Here is a 16,134-nt window from a genome sequence, read left to right on the forward strand (position 1 = left end):
GCGTGAAGACCCACCTGCACCTTTTGCAGCCCCGGGGCCCGCACACGCTGCAGCACTAGCTATGGAGGTCCCTGAAGGGCCCCTGATGCCACCTGCCATGTCAGAGCCAGCGGAGGATACACTCACAGCTCTGACGAACGGTCATGAGCTGCAAGAGCCACCGGCATTTTTGGCAGCCCCAGAGCCCGAGCAGGCACAAGCACCAGCTATGGAGGTCGCTGAAGGGCCCCTGATGCCACCTGCACTGTTGACTTCTGACTCACTGTCAGAAGCTCCGAGAGCCACCTGCGCCCTTGGCAGCCCCGGGGCTCGAGCAGGCTCCAGTCCTAGCTGTGGAGGTTCCTGAAGAGCCACTTAGGCCACGTGACATGTAAGAGCCAGCGGAGGATATACTCACAGCTCTGACCCTCTGTCAGGTGCCAGAAGAGTCACTGCACCTTTCACACCGCGGGCGCCTGAGCAGGCTCTGGCACCAGCCATGGAAGTCCCTGAAGAGCCCGTGATGACACCTGCCACTTCAGAGCCACGGCAAGGTATACGCACAGCTCTGACTCCCAGTCAGGAGTTTAAGACCCACCTGCACCCTTGGAGCACTAGCTATGGAGGTCCCTGAAGGGCTCCTCATGACACTTGCCATGTCACAGCCAGCAGAGGATATACACAGAGCTCTAACTCCCTGTCAGCAGCTACAAGAGCCACCTGCACCTTTGGCAGCCCCAGAGTCCAAGCAGGCTACCGCACCAATTATCGGGGTTGCCGAAGGGCGCCGGCAACTAGTTCTCTCAGTGGAGCAACTGGCCTCGGCCCCGGAGCAGCAGTTCCTGCTCGCTGAATCCCCAAAGGATGGCTTCCCCTCCCCTGTCATTCCAGTGTTTCTAATTTTTGCGTTGTTCATGTACCTATTTCATAGTTTAATATATTCTGGTCTTTAAATAAAGGTAAATTGAGTTTTCATGGAATTTTACTCTGATCCTTTTAAATTGTACATCCAGGTGTCATTGGATACAGAGTATTTCACAACCTTCTCCTTCTACAATATTTCCCTCCCAGAGACTCCAATGCCACTCGTCAGATACCGCTCATTCCCTCAGCCCAGGCCCTGCAGCCACAGCGCCCCACTCCTCTCCACCTCTGTGAGTTACTTCTGGGTTTTCATGTGTGTGGGACCAGACAGTGTGGCCTTTTTGTATCTAGCTACGTAACCTGTGAGTGATTCACTTTTTTTTTCAGGTTTTTTTCTCTTAAAAAAGAAACAAACACAGAAAAACAAAAACAGAAACAAAAAAACCCATTTTAGTACAAAGGAATATTCCTGACACAATACTGCACAGGTGAAGCCCCAAAATGAAATGTTTTCATGATCTGGGATAGGCTTCCCTTTTGTAAGTGTGACCCAAGAGCCAGAAATATCTGGGTACATGAGACACCTTCAAAATCTTTCATTTTCCCGGATAAGCCAGGTTTCAATGATTCTAATGTGCATGTTATAAAAATATTGAGACTGCATATTAAATCTTCCTCTTTATTACAAACATATCAGGTAATAAAAAGTTCTCTAAGGTTTTAGCCAGATTACGTTAGTAAAATACTGATGTAAATATGAAGAAAGGAAGACACATTCCTTCTACCTTCTACCATGATAGCCCATAACACATGGCGTCCCTCTTCCAGGCCTTTCCCTCGGAGTGTATGGGTGAGTGTGTGCAGGGGAGGGGTTTGCCTGTGTGAGGAACAGGGTGGTGCAGGGAGGGTTCCACAGCTGGGCTCTTGTTCGGCCTGAGGTCCCCACAGTGGACGGGCACTGCTACTCTCCTGTCCCCTTCTGCATTTTCAGGGGCTACACATCATTTACTCAGCAGCACCACCTGCCAAACAATTGAGACCTCTCCAATTCTTTGAGTCTCATCCTTAAAGTGAAGGGTACAATGTGCTGTAAATCTCTTTGGCTTTAGGGCTGTTTCCTAAAAGCACAATTTCTGGAACACAGTTTAGTCCCATTGTTGGAGTATTGGCTGCAGGGTCCTCTATCTATACTCTCTTTCTTTCCGTGGAGTCTTGCTCGGGAAAGGAGGGTCCCCGAAGACTAGAGATGAACCCTGAAATCATGAGGAGGACAAGCCAGCAGTGAGGCCATCAGGCTACCTGGGCGGGACCCATGGAGCAGGGAAGAGCCTGTCCATACCGCCCTCATGGATCCTCCCTCCAGAAGCAGCCCTGCCCTGTCAATCACACCCCCACCCCCCCTCCTGGAACACCCCTCATCCAGACCCCATCCGGGGACACACCCCAGCCACTCCAGCCCCTCTTGCTCTAGAACTCAGCTTCAAAGTAGAGCAACCAGGTCCTGCTTCCAGGCCAGCAGAGGGGCGTCGACAGGGCCACACTTGTCTGCTTGCTCCGGGTCCATCCTTTTTGGGCCCTCTCCTCGCAGGAAGGAACCAGCCTCTCAGGGCCACTCAGCTCAGGGAGTCACAGACATGACCTGAATGTGTTCATCCATATGTCCACTAGGTGGCAACAGCGAGAACTGCTTGAACCTCTGTGAACAGGAGGGACCTTTACTGAGGAGGCAAGAGAAGGCTAGCTGAGGAGGACAAAGCCGGAGCTGACAACCCACACCCACCCCCCACCATGGGGTGTACATGACATTCGTCAGGCACCCCAGCTGCCCTAAAGGGCTGAGAAAGAGTTCACCTATAGACACCACAATCCTGCAAGACTTAAGTCTCCCTCAGTTACCCAATGTCTTAGCAGTTTACAAGAACCAAGCATTTCTATCAATAACTTAGCTTCCTGAAGGGAAAGCAGATACAACGAAATTTCCTTATAATCTGCAGCCTCCAGGAAGTTCCCAACCGTCTTAATGTTCATGCCTTGCTAGAGGGCAAAACCACCTTCCCTAGACAATGGCAAGGCCTCTGTACCTTGGGAGTCTTCTTTAACATATGCAAGTATTATCTCAACCTCCCTTTTTCCTTAACTTCCTCCAGCCTCACAGTCTATCATCAGCCACCCCTCACAAGCCAGGGCAGCAGCTCTTTCTGCCACGGGTCCTGTCATAAACCACCAATTTTGCACCAAAGACATCTCAAGAATTCTTTCCTGGTCGTCGGCTCCGGATTCCACCCCACTGAACCTCACCTATATTCCACAACCTCCTCATTTCCAAAGCACACTGGGTGCTCATGGAAGCTGCAGGAGGGACAGAGCCTCAACCGGCGGCTTTGGCACTGGGCATAGCCCCTCCACACCCCTCAGGCTCCTCCAGCAGTGACCCCCTGCCCCTGCCAGCCCCAATTCCTGATAACCCTCCAGTTCAGTTGTTGTGAGAGCAGTGCCTACGCTTCCTGCTCGAGACCCAAGTGAGGAGAAGGGAGAGATCCCTCTCCTCGCACCAAGTCACTTGACGGGGAGTCCACTTGATCAGAAGCTCTCCATCTGGGAGCCCTGCAAAGGACAGGAATGCTGTGACCCTCCGCCTTCCCCCAGGAGCTTTGGTGTGGGGAGCACCGCAGACGTCTACACAACTTGGCGCACAACAGCATCACACCTCCGCGCCTACAGATGCGGGCGGCCGTTTTTATTCTCACCCTCTCAAGAGGCGGGGAAAGCCCTCTGGGAACATGAGACACACTGAAAAACCAGCTGACCCTGAGCCCCACCAGGCCCCCTGGCAGGGGGCAGTGCATCCCCGTCCAGGCAAAAACACCTGAGAATTAGCGCACTAGGCCCCTGCCCCCCAAAAACGAGGTGAAAGAACAAGTGAACAGCAAGTGTACAGACCAAAGAGGACGGCCAAACTCCAGCGCTAGGGGAAAATAGCACCTAGAGCTCGAGGCTTTTTCTCATCATTCATTTCTCTCTCCATTCAACATTTTCCATTTCGTTTTTTTTTTTCTTTTTTCCCTTTCCAACTACTTTTTTTTTTTTTATTTTAGCAACACTTAATTTTTAATCTTTTCTTACCTTTCATTTTTTCCATTGATATTTTACACATATATTCTTCATTTTTGGATTCCTGTCGCTATATTCAATTTGATTTCTGTGTCTATATGAGTTTGGCTTTCTTTACCATTTTGGGATTTAGTGACTTCCAACACACAGACCAACAGACATTCGGGACCAAGTGGCTCACCCTGTTTTGTCCACCCTGTGAGATCCTAATCTCTCTCTCCCCCATCCATTCTTCTCTGGGAAAAGTGACTAGAGGGAGGGATTCACAGCAAAAGAAAGAGCCGGAGGTAACCCTCTCTGCCACTGATCTAATGCATACGGTTTTAAGTAAGATGTCAGAGCTGGAACTCAGGATGACAATTACAGAGTTGCTAGCTGGGCTTGAAAAAAGTATGAATGACATGAGAGACTCTCATAGTGCAGAAATGAAATCGAATCAGGCCCAAATTCCAAAGGCTCTAACTGAGATGCAGTCTACATTGGATGTGCATGCTCTAACGACTAGGGTCAATGAAGCAGAAGACAGAGTCAGTGACAACAAAGACAAGCTGATGGAAAGGAAGGAAGCTGAGGAAAAGAGAGAAAGGCAACAAATCAAGGAATTGAAAAATCAGTGATGCCACAAAAGGAAACAACATTGGAATTACTTCTGGCCCCGAGGGAGAAGACACAGAGGGACAGAAGATCTATCTGTGTAGATCATAGCTGAGAACTTCCCTAATCTGGAAGGGAAACAGGCATTCAAGTCCAAGAGGTAGAGAGGACTCTTCCCCAAATCCATAAGAATAGAGGAACACCCTAACATATACTATTGATGTTTGCAATTTCAGACAGAAAGAGAAAATCCTGAAAGCAGCTTGAGACAAGAGGGTCTTCTAGCCACATACCTATCCACAGAGACCTGGCACACCAGAAAGGGCTGGCGTGATCGAGTCAGGGTACTAAATGAGAAAAACATGCAGCCAAGAACGCTTTACCCAGCAAGGAGTCATTCCGAATAGGAGCAGAGATAAAGAGCTTCCAGGACAGAAAGAAACTCAAAGGATTTGGCCGCGAAACCACCCTGCAAGAAATAGGAAGGGGGATCCTGTAAGTGAAGAGACACTCCAAGAGTAACACAGAGCAGAAAGAAACAGAGACCATCTACAGAATTAGGGACGTGACAGGTAATGCAATGGACTCATCTCCATCTGCTTTTTAGATTTTTTCTTTACCATTGGTCTTAAGCAATTTTATTGGGATGTAGGTTGATTAGGAGGGTTTTTTTTCATGATCCTTATGTTTGGGGGTTTTGTTGGCTGGATTCCTAAATTCTTGAATCTGTGGGTGTAGAGGGTACATACAATTCAGATAACAATCAGACATTACTTCTTCAAATGGTTTTTTTTCTGTACCTCAGCCAATTTCTTATCTACCAGGCCACTTGAAATTGCTACAAAGCTCACACAACTCTAGTGTTTGTGTGCAGGGCATGGTTTGCACCCTTCCTTTTCTCTGCTTTATTCTGGACAACTGCTAAGATCATACATTCAAGTTCTCTCTCTCTCTCTGTCTCTCTCTCTCTCTCTCTTTTTGCTATTTAGTGTCTAACGTGAAAGAAAGCCCATCTACTACATTTTTCATCTTAGACGTGCTACTGTTCAGCTCCAGAAGTTGGGTTTTCCTTGTTTTCATATTTTCTATATCTCTGTTTCACTTCATCCTTTGTGTACATTCTTACGTATATAAAACCTCTTTCTAACAGTGATTTGAATGTCCATGTGCAATACTTCCATCGTCTTTTTCATTTCTGGGTAGGTTTCTATTGTTTAATCTTTCTCCTCAGTACGAGGTGAACTTTTCTCCTTCTTTGCATCCTGGTAATCTTTTGTTGGAAGGCAGGTATTGTGAATTTTAATTGTTAGATATTAACTATGGCTTATATTTCTACACATACTCTTGAGGATTGTTCTGATGGTGAGGTACGTTCCTGGAAAACTATTTTATCCTTCCAGACTAGCTTCCCAAAGGTTTGTTAGGTGGTATCACAGTAGTCTTCAATGTATTTTGCTACTGTTCTGTTGGTATTCTGAGCTCTCTGCAATGTCCCATGAATTACGAGGTTTTCCACTCTGCCTGCTGCCGGTAGCACAGACTTTTCCTGATTGTGTGTGAAGGCTAGTGACATTTTCCTCTCTGCTTCCCCTGGGCTATGATTTTCCCCACACCACATACGTTCCTCACACACGTGCCCTATTGAGGAATTCTATGAAAACTCAAAAGTGATCCTAGATGGCTTACTGAGGTCCTCTTTCTCTGTGCAGCTCTCCTCAGTATTCCGTACTGTAAAACACAGCCATGTTGACTTCTCCAAACTTCCATCTTGCTGTCTCCAACTCATGGAAGTGGCTGAGCTTCGCCCGGATTCTTCATCCCTGACCCGTAGTTTAGAAACGAAATCTCTTTAGGCAGTAAGATCAGGAAATGCAGAGTCCCTCATGTTTGTCTTCCCTCTTGCTCTAGTCACTTCCCTGCATTGCCTGGAACTATATCAAAAGTGTTCTTTTGCCAGGGCGCCTGGGTGGCTCAGTTGCTTAAGCCTCCGACTCGTGATCTGGACTCAGGTCACGAACTCAGGGTCTTGGGATCAAGACCAGCATTGGGCATCACACTCAGCACAGAGTCAGCTTGAGATTCTGTCTCCCTCTCCCTCTATCCTCCCCACCCCCCACACTCTGTCTCTCAAACCAACACAGAAAATCTTTCAAATAAAATAAAATCATTTACTTAAGAGACAGGTTATGTAAGAAGGACATTCATACCCTTCTCTTTTCCTGTGAAAGCAGGAAATAAACCTACCATGTGAAAGACATCCTTACTGTTCCAGGACGCAAAGAAATATCCTTATCATAAGAGATAGGAAATTAAGAGCCAAGAAAGATGCGTAAAGAACCTTGTTCCTTTTTACTAATTTACTACACTAGCCCAAATTCTGTTCAAATTCCTTACGAATTGAAGCTCCTAATGTTAAGTTTCCTATATCCTGCCAATTCCTCTCTGATTTAATGTTTTTGTCTAAAAAGCATAAAAACTGCCTCCTTTGGTTATTTCTTTTGGTCTCAATTTGCTGTGCACCTGTAATAAAACTTTGATTTTTTTTCTTAATCTGTCTCATGTAAATTTAATTCTTGGTCCAGCCAGATGACCATGGGGTAGAGGGAGAATTTTTCCTTCCCTTCTACACATAATCTCTTCTAAGTTTCTGACAATTTCCATAATGTGTTAGTTTCTGATTGCTGCTATAACAAATTACGTCAAATTCAGTGGCTTAAAGCAACACAAATGTATTATCTTACCGTCCTGCAGATCAGAAGTCTAAATCAGTTTCATGAGGCTAAAACTAAGATGTCAATAGGGCTACAGTCCTTCTGAAGACTCTAGGAGAAAATCTGTTTGCTTGAATTTCCCAGCTTCTAGAATGAATGTAGCCTACATTCCTTGGCTTCTCTCCCCAACCCTTCCAACCGGCAATCTCATCATTCCTACCTCTGCTTCTGTGGTCACATCTCCTTCTTGAACTCTGCTTCTCCTGCCTCCCTCTTTCACTCAGGAAGACCCTTCTTATTATTTTGGACCCACCCAGATATTCCAGGAGAATCTCCCCACCTCAAGGTCCATAAACTAATCACATTCGCAAAGTCCCTTTTCACAGATTCCCCAGATTCCAACAGCAACATCTTTGGGGGAATTATTCTGCCCACCACACATGACATTAAAAAATTCTTTCTTAGCAATCAGAATGAAACCCACAGTAACAGTATTCTTCACTGTCTCCAATGCATTCTTTACAATAACATTGTCCAGTGAGTCAAAACTGATCAAATGTTTTCTCAGTAAGGATGGTTTCAGTTATAGGGAACAGAACTCTCAACTCAAATTCCTAAAATACAAGTCACCTGAATTCACTGTATTGTAAGTTCCATATAGGATCTTTTTATCTCATTTTACAATAAGTGTGATATTGCACACACCCTAGATTATAAACCCCTTATTGTCTGCTTTTAGCAGAGAGTCAGTGACCTTTCAGAAGGGAGGAGTATGGCACTTTGATCTTTTGGAATGGACAGAATTGAATGGGAAGAAGGAAAGAGTCAGTCAGGAGGATCAAAAATACCAATATGTGGGGCACCTGGGTGGTTCAGTCGATTAAGCATCAGATTTCGTTCAGGCCATGATCTCAGGGTACCGGGATCCGGCCCCCTGATGAGACCAGAGTGGGGGCTCCCTGCTCTGTGAGGAGTCTCCTTGTCCCTCTCCATCTCCCTCCCCCCGCCATGCTCTCTCCAAAAAATAAATAAATAATCTTTAAAAAAAAATACCAAGAAGTTACCTATCCCGAAACCAATGAAACATTTCTATGCGATTCAACAAGCAACTCTTTTAAGTGTGGCTCCTCTCAGAGATACAGCATCCAAGTGAAGTAATGGAGTAAATATCAGAATCAGCAGCAGCAGACCTGGTTCAGCTGCTTCCCTGATATATAAACTCTGAAAATCACTTAATGCCAAGTCTAATTTTTCTATAGTGCTCCCCACAATATCACAGGGATATTGTGAAGATCAAATAAGTTAATGAGTGTTAAAGATCTTTAAAGCTCTCAAGTGCTATGCCAGTGTCCACAATTCTTCTCATTTATTCTGCAGAGGAAATGGGAACACACAATTTTTGGAGCATGAGGGACTTCCTGGGAGAAAAAGCCTGAGTGGGCCATTCAGTATACAGTCAGAGAGGGAAGTAGTGGGCCAGGGGAGAGGGCTACCCAGAAGAAGTGAGAAATACAGACACTGTAGGTTAGGCCAAAAATTAATTTCTCAACCTTGCGTAGTATCAGTGACGGTGGTCATAGGAATTGCCCTATAATCAACTGAACATCATTTTCTATATTATCCTTGGTGTACTATGCCTATGATAAAGGATCTCAATTCCAAAACTACCTGAGAATGAGTACGGGCAGTATAGCCCTCTTCCTTATGCATACCCTAGTTGCCAACGTCACAATATAATGCAAGCCCCACATGGATCAAGTAGCAGTATCTCTATGTTCTAGAAGCTCTGAGTTTTGCAATACCTTCAAGTCTGGCCTCTGATCAATGGTAACAAACGCAACAAGAAAACTGGGGAAAAGGAGGCCAAGCCACAAGTCCTCAGGAGTGAGAATTTTTGGTAATTTCTGACACTTTCCCCCATTACCATCTTCTCTTCTACACACTGTTTCCTGAAGAGTCAGCTATAAGGCTTCCTTCCACACCTTTGATTTCATATATCCTAACCAATCCACAGAACTCTTCAATCTTAAATTCAAACTCAAACTATAGGGGCACCTGACGAGCCCGGTCGGAACAGTGTGTGGCTCTTGATATCAGGGAGGTGAGTTCGAGCCCCATGTCCAGTGTAGGGATTACTTAAATAAGTAAAAATGAAAAGAAAAACCCCAAGTATGATCTGTAGTCTTCCCCTTGGGATTCTTCTTTCTCCAACTCAAACTACCAAGCTCTTACATCTAAACAGAGAAAGCCAAGGTTCATTAACGCAAGAGGATCTAGATTTTCACTGTAGAGAAAACAATGAATAGTGATGCCAAAAGAGTTGGCTGTTACGGGGTGGTGGCTTTCTTGTTTGTTTGAATTGCGTATTGTGTAACTGCATTAACTTAAGCAACATATGCACTAAATGCCACAGGCTTTGCAAAGATTTCAAGAGTTCTAAGAAACAGAGGACCATTGTTCTTTATGTTTTATGGATGAGGAGCTGAGGCCCAGAAAGTTTAAGGAACTTGCCCAATCTTACACATCTAGAATTTGCACTCACACAGCCTGACCCTCAAGGCCAAACCCTTGACCTCTCTGGCAGAGAGCTGATTAAAATCTTAACTCCATGGCCCATGCCTCATCTCTGTGTTTGTATGTGGATTACATGAGAAACCATGAAAGCCCCTCACCTAATACTTAGCACACACTAGTAGTTCATTTAATCATGTCTAAACACATCCTAAAGGTTTAGATGTGGAATCCCTGTTTTCCCTTTAAATTCCCCTAGTGACAATTTCAAAGTCTGTAACGTTAGTCCCCACAGAATTAACTTTTTCTAACTATGACTAGGGTAAGCTGACGACATTACTTAAAAGGTCCCAAGGAGATAAAAACCTATGTAATTCAGGTAAACACACACACACACACACACACACAAACCAAAAAAACACCCAACCCTGCAGCTGCCAGCCCCAGCTGCTCTCTTTCTGTACACATTTCCCTTCAGTACTCGGTAGAATAATCTGTCTGAAGCTAGCTATATAATACTAACACCCAGAGAGTGTGCTGCCAAGGAAACAATGCCTCCATCACACTGGTTGTGAATAATTAGGACAAGTTTGTGTTAGAAATCTCCTGGTAGGGGCGCCTGGGTGACACAGCGGTTGAATGTCTGCCTTCGGCTCAGGGCGTGATCCCAATGTTCTGGGATCGAGCCCCACGTCAGGCTCCTCTTCTAGGAGCCTGCTTCTTCTTCTCCCACTCCCCCTGCTTGTGTTCCCTCTCTCGCAGGCTGTCTCTATCTCTGTCAAATAAATAAATAAAATCTTTTAAAAAAAAATCTCCTGGTAAGCTAGCATGGCCTGTAAAAGTGGTTGATAGAGACTTTGAATCATTCCGCTGCCAATATCATCTGAAAAAGTGCAAAAAATACACCATTCTTAGGCCGCATCTCCAGTGGACTGGCAACCAATTCTAGAAAATCTTAAGGCAGAGTTACATGCTCTACATACTGAAAACGATGATAATAATATAGGCGCTAAGGTGTAAAATTTTGCAAAAACCCTGGAGCACTTCTGGTAAAGTATCACCAAATGTATTTACCATGACTGATCACCAAAAAACTGAACAAGACCCAGGAGAACTTTGAGGGCTCTGGCCATGCTTATAGAAAAATCAAGGTAAACAGGGTTATCTGATATCCCCAACTTTAAATCTGTCCGATTAGTTCTTTCCACTGGAAAATAATTCACTATCAAAACTTGACGTTGAAACTACCAGACCGTGACAATTTCTCTGGAGGGGCCAGGAGCACCAGAAACAACCCAGGGTGAGTTTTACAGACACTTGTCTTACTCTGGTTTTGTTCTTAATTATTTTCCTACATTTTTCTGAAGCGTATGCCACAGACATTCGATTTTCTTTTTGTGCACCATATCCTCAACATAAACTGACACCAAATTTCTACTGCAGTTGGGCACACCTCCATTTCTCAAAGCATTTCTTCCTGCAGCTCCAAAGAAATAGAAAAAAAAAAAAAGTGATGATGATGGAATACAAGTCTTCATTACAGACCTAGTTCTCCATCCACACACTCTGTGTGGGTGAAATTCTCCAGATTAATTTAAAATAAACCCCTGGCTCCATTCTTGCTCAGTTCTTTAGTTTTCAAGTTTGCAATCATCCTTTCGGTTGATTAGTAAATTAAAAAGGGAACAGATGTAAATCATTCAACTTTTAAAATAGCTTTCTGGGGACACCTGAATGGCTAAGCTGGTTGAGTATCTAACTCGCGGTTTCAGCTCAAGTATGAAAACACAGCTGTGGGATCAAGCCCCCTAGCGGGCTCTGTGCTAGGTGTGGAGTGGGCTTGAGATTCTCTCTCTCCTTTTCCCTCTGCCCCTCCCCCCTCACTCACACACATACACACACACACTCTTTCTCTAAAAATAAATAAATCTAGAAAACAATGAAATAAAGTAGCGTTCTAGAGCAGAAGCTTTAAGCAAATACTAAGAAACATTTCTCTTTTTTAAGATTTTATTTCTTTATTTGAGAGACAGAGTGAGAGAGAGCATGAGAGGGGACAGGGGAGATGGTCAGAGGGAGAAGCAGACTTCCCGCTGAGCCGGGAGCCGGATGCTGGACTCAGTCCCGGGACTCTGGGATCATGACCTGAGCCGAAGGCAGACGCTTAACTAACGGAGCCACCCAGGCACCCCCACTAAGAAGAACTGCTTAATGGTAAAGTTAATCTGTCACTACATTAAGATGTTACAATAAATATTAATCTAAGCTCTAAACACCATGAGTTTAATTCAAATGTTAACTAAAAGACTTCTCCTGGCCCAGAAATACCTTCTTTTCCCATGGCTCTACTTTGCTAGTTTCCTAGTTTGACACTAACTTAATCTCCCCTCTACTGATATAGACTATCACAAGGGCCACTGTCTGCAGAAGACCAGCATGATGAGTAATAGGAAATGCTGGAGAAGGAAGAGATAACTAGAAGCAGAAGAGAAAGAGTTCTCTAGTCCTTTTTCATAAGCAATGCGGAGCTGATTCATTTGTCTGGCAGAGAGCCTGCCCTTGAGGAACGAGGGAATGCTCCAGTAGTGACCAGTGATGGGAAGAAGATAGCACAGGATGAGCGGGCCCCAGGAACCAAGAGAGCGGCATGCATGGTGGGCACCCCTGGAAGACTGTGCATCCAGGCCGTGACATGAAGACAAGCAAGAGAAGAGAGACTAGACTCCCCACAGAGCCCAACCAGGCTGGTGGGGTGCCCCTAGCAGAGGAAGAGGCAGCTCACCAAGATGCATTCCACTTAGCGCCCTAATGATGCCAACCGTCACATAAACGATTCAGGTCAGAGTGGGGGCACAGAGAGCCTGGGCTGGGACTCAGGAGGCCTGTGCTCCGGACACAGCTATTACTGCAATTCTCTGTGAACCTAAGCCCGTTGCTTTACCTCTCTCTGCCTCATTTTCTCTACCTATAAAATGAAAAAAAGAAACAAACAAAGAAAGAGAGGAGGGGAGGGGAAGGGAGGGGAGGGGAGGGGAGGAAAGAAAGAAATGAGGAAAACTCTCAGCTCTTTCTAAGACACCCCAACCACACTGCCCATCGGCCACAGACCAGGTCATTGCCATGACAGTCCCAGGATGTCACGGCAGAGCATGCAGGGGTGGAAGTCCTTCGGACGAGTGAAAAATGCAGTCAATAGGCAATAGAGAAAACCATGCTCAAGGCCAGGCTGTGTACAACTTTGAACATGTTACTGGCTTGGGGTAGAAAAAGCCTGGTTTCTTCTCTGCTTAAGATTTATGAGTAAATATAAGCCCTCCGCTCTCCAAGGCTGCCTTATATCTCTTGGTGAATCATGGTTCTCTGCACTATTTTTCCAAAAACGTCTGTGTGGTGCCTACTGTGTATGCAGCATGATTGAAGATGCTGAATGGGGTTTTTAAAATAAGATACTGGACCATAAGCTCCAGATGGAGGGAAAAGCAAACACAGAAGAAATTAAGTGACCAGATGATTGATACAGATGCTAAGAGTTTTTTTTTTTTTCCTAATTCTTTGCAGAGTGTCCAACAAAGAGAATGGAAGAGGCGGACCTACTCAATCAAACCACTTCGGTGACATACATTCGGCATAGAAGCTTATCTGTCAATCAGAAGGTGCAGATGACTGTGTTTGCCTGTTCCTCACTTCCTATGTCCTGACACTGATTGGGAACATCCTTATTGTTGTAACTATTATCTATGACCGCTGGCTCCATGCCCCTATGTATTTCTTCCTCAGTAAACTATCTTTTATTGATGTCTGCCACTCCACGGTCACTGTCCCCAAGATGCTCAGAGATACATGGTCAGAAGAGAAGCTCATCTCCTTTGAGGCCTGCGTCACCCAGATGTTCTTCCTGCACCTCTTTGCCTGCACCGAGATCTTTCTCCTCACCGTCATGGCCTAGGATCGGTACGTGGCCATTTGCAAACCCCTGCAGTACATGACAGTGATGAACTGGAAAGTATGTGTGCTGCTGGCTGTGGCCCTCTGGACGGGGGGCACCATCCACTCCATATCGCTGACCTCCCTCACAATCAAGCTGCCCCACTGTGGTCCTGATGAGATTGACAGCTTCTTCTGGGATATGCCTCAGGTGATCAAACTGGCCTGCACAGACACCCACATCATTGAAATCCTCATCATCTCCAACAGCGGGCTGATCTCGGTGGTCTGTTTTGTGGTCCTCGTGGTGTCCTATGCGGTCATCCTGGTGAGCCTGAGGCAGCAGATCTCCGAAGGCAGGCGGAAGGCCTTATCCACCTGTGCAGCACACCTCACCGTCATCACACTCTTCCTGGGACACTGCATCTTCATCTATTCCCGTCCATCCACCAGCCTCCCAGAGGACAAGGTGGTGTCTGTGTTCTTCACCACAGTGACCCCTCTGCGGAACCCCATCATCTACACTCTCAGGAATGAAGACACGAAGAATGCCTTGAACAAGTTCATGGGGAGGTTGGAGGGGAGAGGAAAAAATGACAATGTCTAGGCTCTTAAGAGGCCTGGTTCTCCACATTCAAGAAATGCCTTGCAGAGAATAAGTCACCTGACATTTATCAGGCTTTACGACTTATGAATTCTCTTCGGTCCAATATTTGACAATCATACCAGTAGCTGTGATTTTCAGGATCTTCCATATGCTGGAAATTGTTCTAGGCACTCTATATTTATTCCATGCCCACAGCCACTTGAGAGGTAGGTTTTATGCTTGTTTACAATGATGGAACGAAAGCTCAGAGAGAGCCAACGGCATGCCCAAGGTCACCCAGCTAGGAAATGCTGGAAGCAGGCTATTAAGCCAAGTGCATCAACACAAACTCATGCTATTTTCACTACACCATGTCGCCTCTCTGGGCTGTTGTCTTAGGGTGGTAACTAATGTCGAAATGAACCTTTAGATTGCTGGGCAGCACTTGACTACATCATTTACTCAGATGCTTGCCTAAATGGCTCAGCAAACACCGGTGACTCAGACCAAGTGAGTTTGCTTATGACTTCAGTCATGTAGAAAGAAGACTTTGAGTCACTGAAGGTACTGATATCCTCAAGTGGCCAGGAAAAATCTGCCATCAGAGCAATGAAATGGGGATATTTTACTATTCATTCATTTGACAAATTTTTACCAAGCACCTATTATGTGCTAAGGACCAGGCTTACAATAACACACACACACACACACACACACACACACACACACACACACACACACTGAATGTTGATAGAGAGTTTCAGAAAAGACTGTCTTCAGAGTGGGGAAGCAAAGAGGGTCTCTTTGACAAATGACATAGAAGCTAAGATCGGAAAGATAAAGAGGAGGCCTGCATGAAAAAAGACAGGTGATGAACATTCTAGGCAGAGGAAATGGCAGGTGTTGGGAAAGACCCTGGCTTGGTCCAAGCAAAGAAAGGATAGTGTGGTTACAGCTTAGACCCTAAGGCAGAGAATGATGAGAGATGACGGTGAAGAGGTCAAAAGAATACTTTCACGTCCTCTCAAGGGTCAACCAACTTTCAAAATGGTGCCAAGACAAGGCAAGGGGGAAGAAAGTCTTTTTAAATGGTACTGGATCATCTAGGTAGATGGGAAAAATTAATCTCAACCCTCATCTCACGCCATGTATCAAAGGAAACTTAAGATGGATCACAAACCTAAAATTTAAAGCTGAACTGTAAAATTTCTAAAAGAAAGTAGGAGAAAATCTTCGAGACTTCGGGGGACGTGAAGATTTCTTAGGACACAAAAGGCATCAATCATATAAGTAAAAGAATGATACATAAGACTTAATCCAAATATAAACTTCTGCTCTTCAAAATAAAACTGCAAGCCACAGCATGAGAAAAATATTACCAAGACATATATCCAACAAAGATCTTGTATCCAGAATATACAAAGAATACTTTGTTTACTCTTACAACATAGTGACAAGAAGAAAAAAACTAATCATAATAAATGAGCAAAATATTTGGACAGACACATCACAACATAAGATATAGGAAAGGATAGCAAGCAGATGAAAAGAGTCTCAGCATCATCAGTAATTTGGAAAATGCAGAGTAAACCACAGGAATTTCAGGCCTAAAATTAAATATTGACAATAACAGTTATTGGATGCTAAACTCTTCGACTTCTGATGAGAAAATAAAATCTTACAACCACTTTGGGGGCACCTGGCTGGCTCAGTCAGTGGAGTGTGAGACTCTTCATCTCAGGGTCAGGAGTTCGAGCCCCACAGCAGGGGTAGAGTTTATTTAAAGATAAACAAAAAAAATCATACAACCACTTGGAAAAACAGCCTTCTAGTTTCTTACAAGCTGAACATACA

General features: G+C 45.0%; 1 long non-coding RNA gene and 1 pseudogene across 1 annotated transcript in view; one reads left to right on the forward strand and one right to left on the reverse strand.

Annotated features, from left to right (window-relative positions):
- Positions 1–16,134, reverse strand: part of LOC123780123 (uncharacterized) — a 105,612-nt gene that overhangs the window by 34,413 nt on the left and 55,065 nt on the right. The gene's annotated exons all lie outside the window — the stretch shown is intronic.
- On the forward strand, positions 13,346–14,301 carry OR4E1 (olfactory receptor family 4 subfamily E member 1; annotated as a pseudogene).

Source organism: Ursus americanus, chromosome 35 (assembly GCF_024610735.1).
Source record: "Ursus americanus isolate L20-20 chromosome 35, mUrsAme1.1.p, whole genome shotgun sequence".
In the NCBI taxonomy this organism is placed as follows: Eukaryota; Metazoa; Chordata; class Mammalia; order Carnivora; family Ursidae; genus Ursus; species Ursus americanus.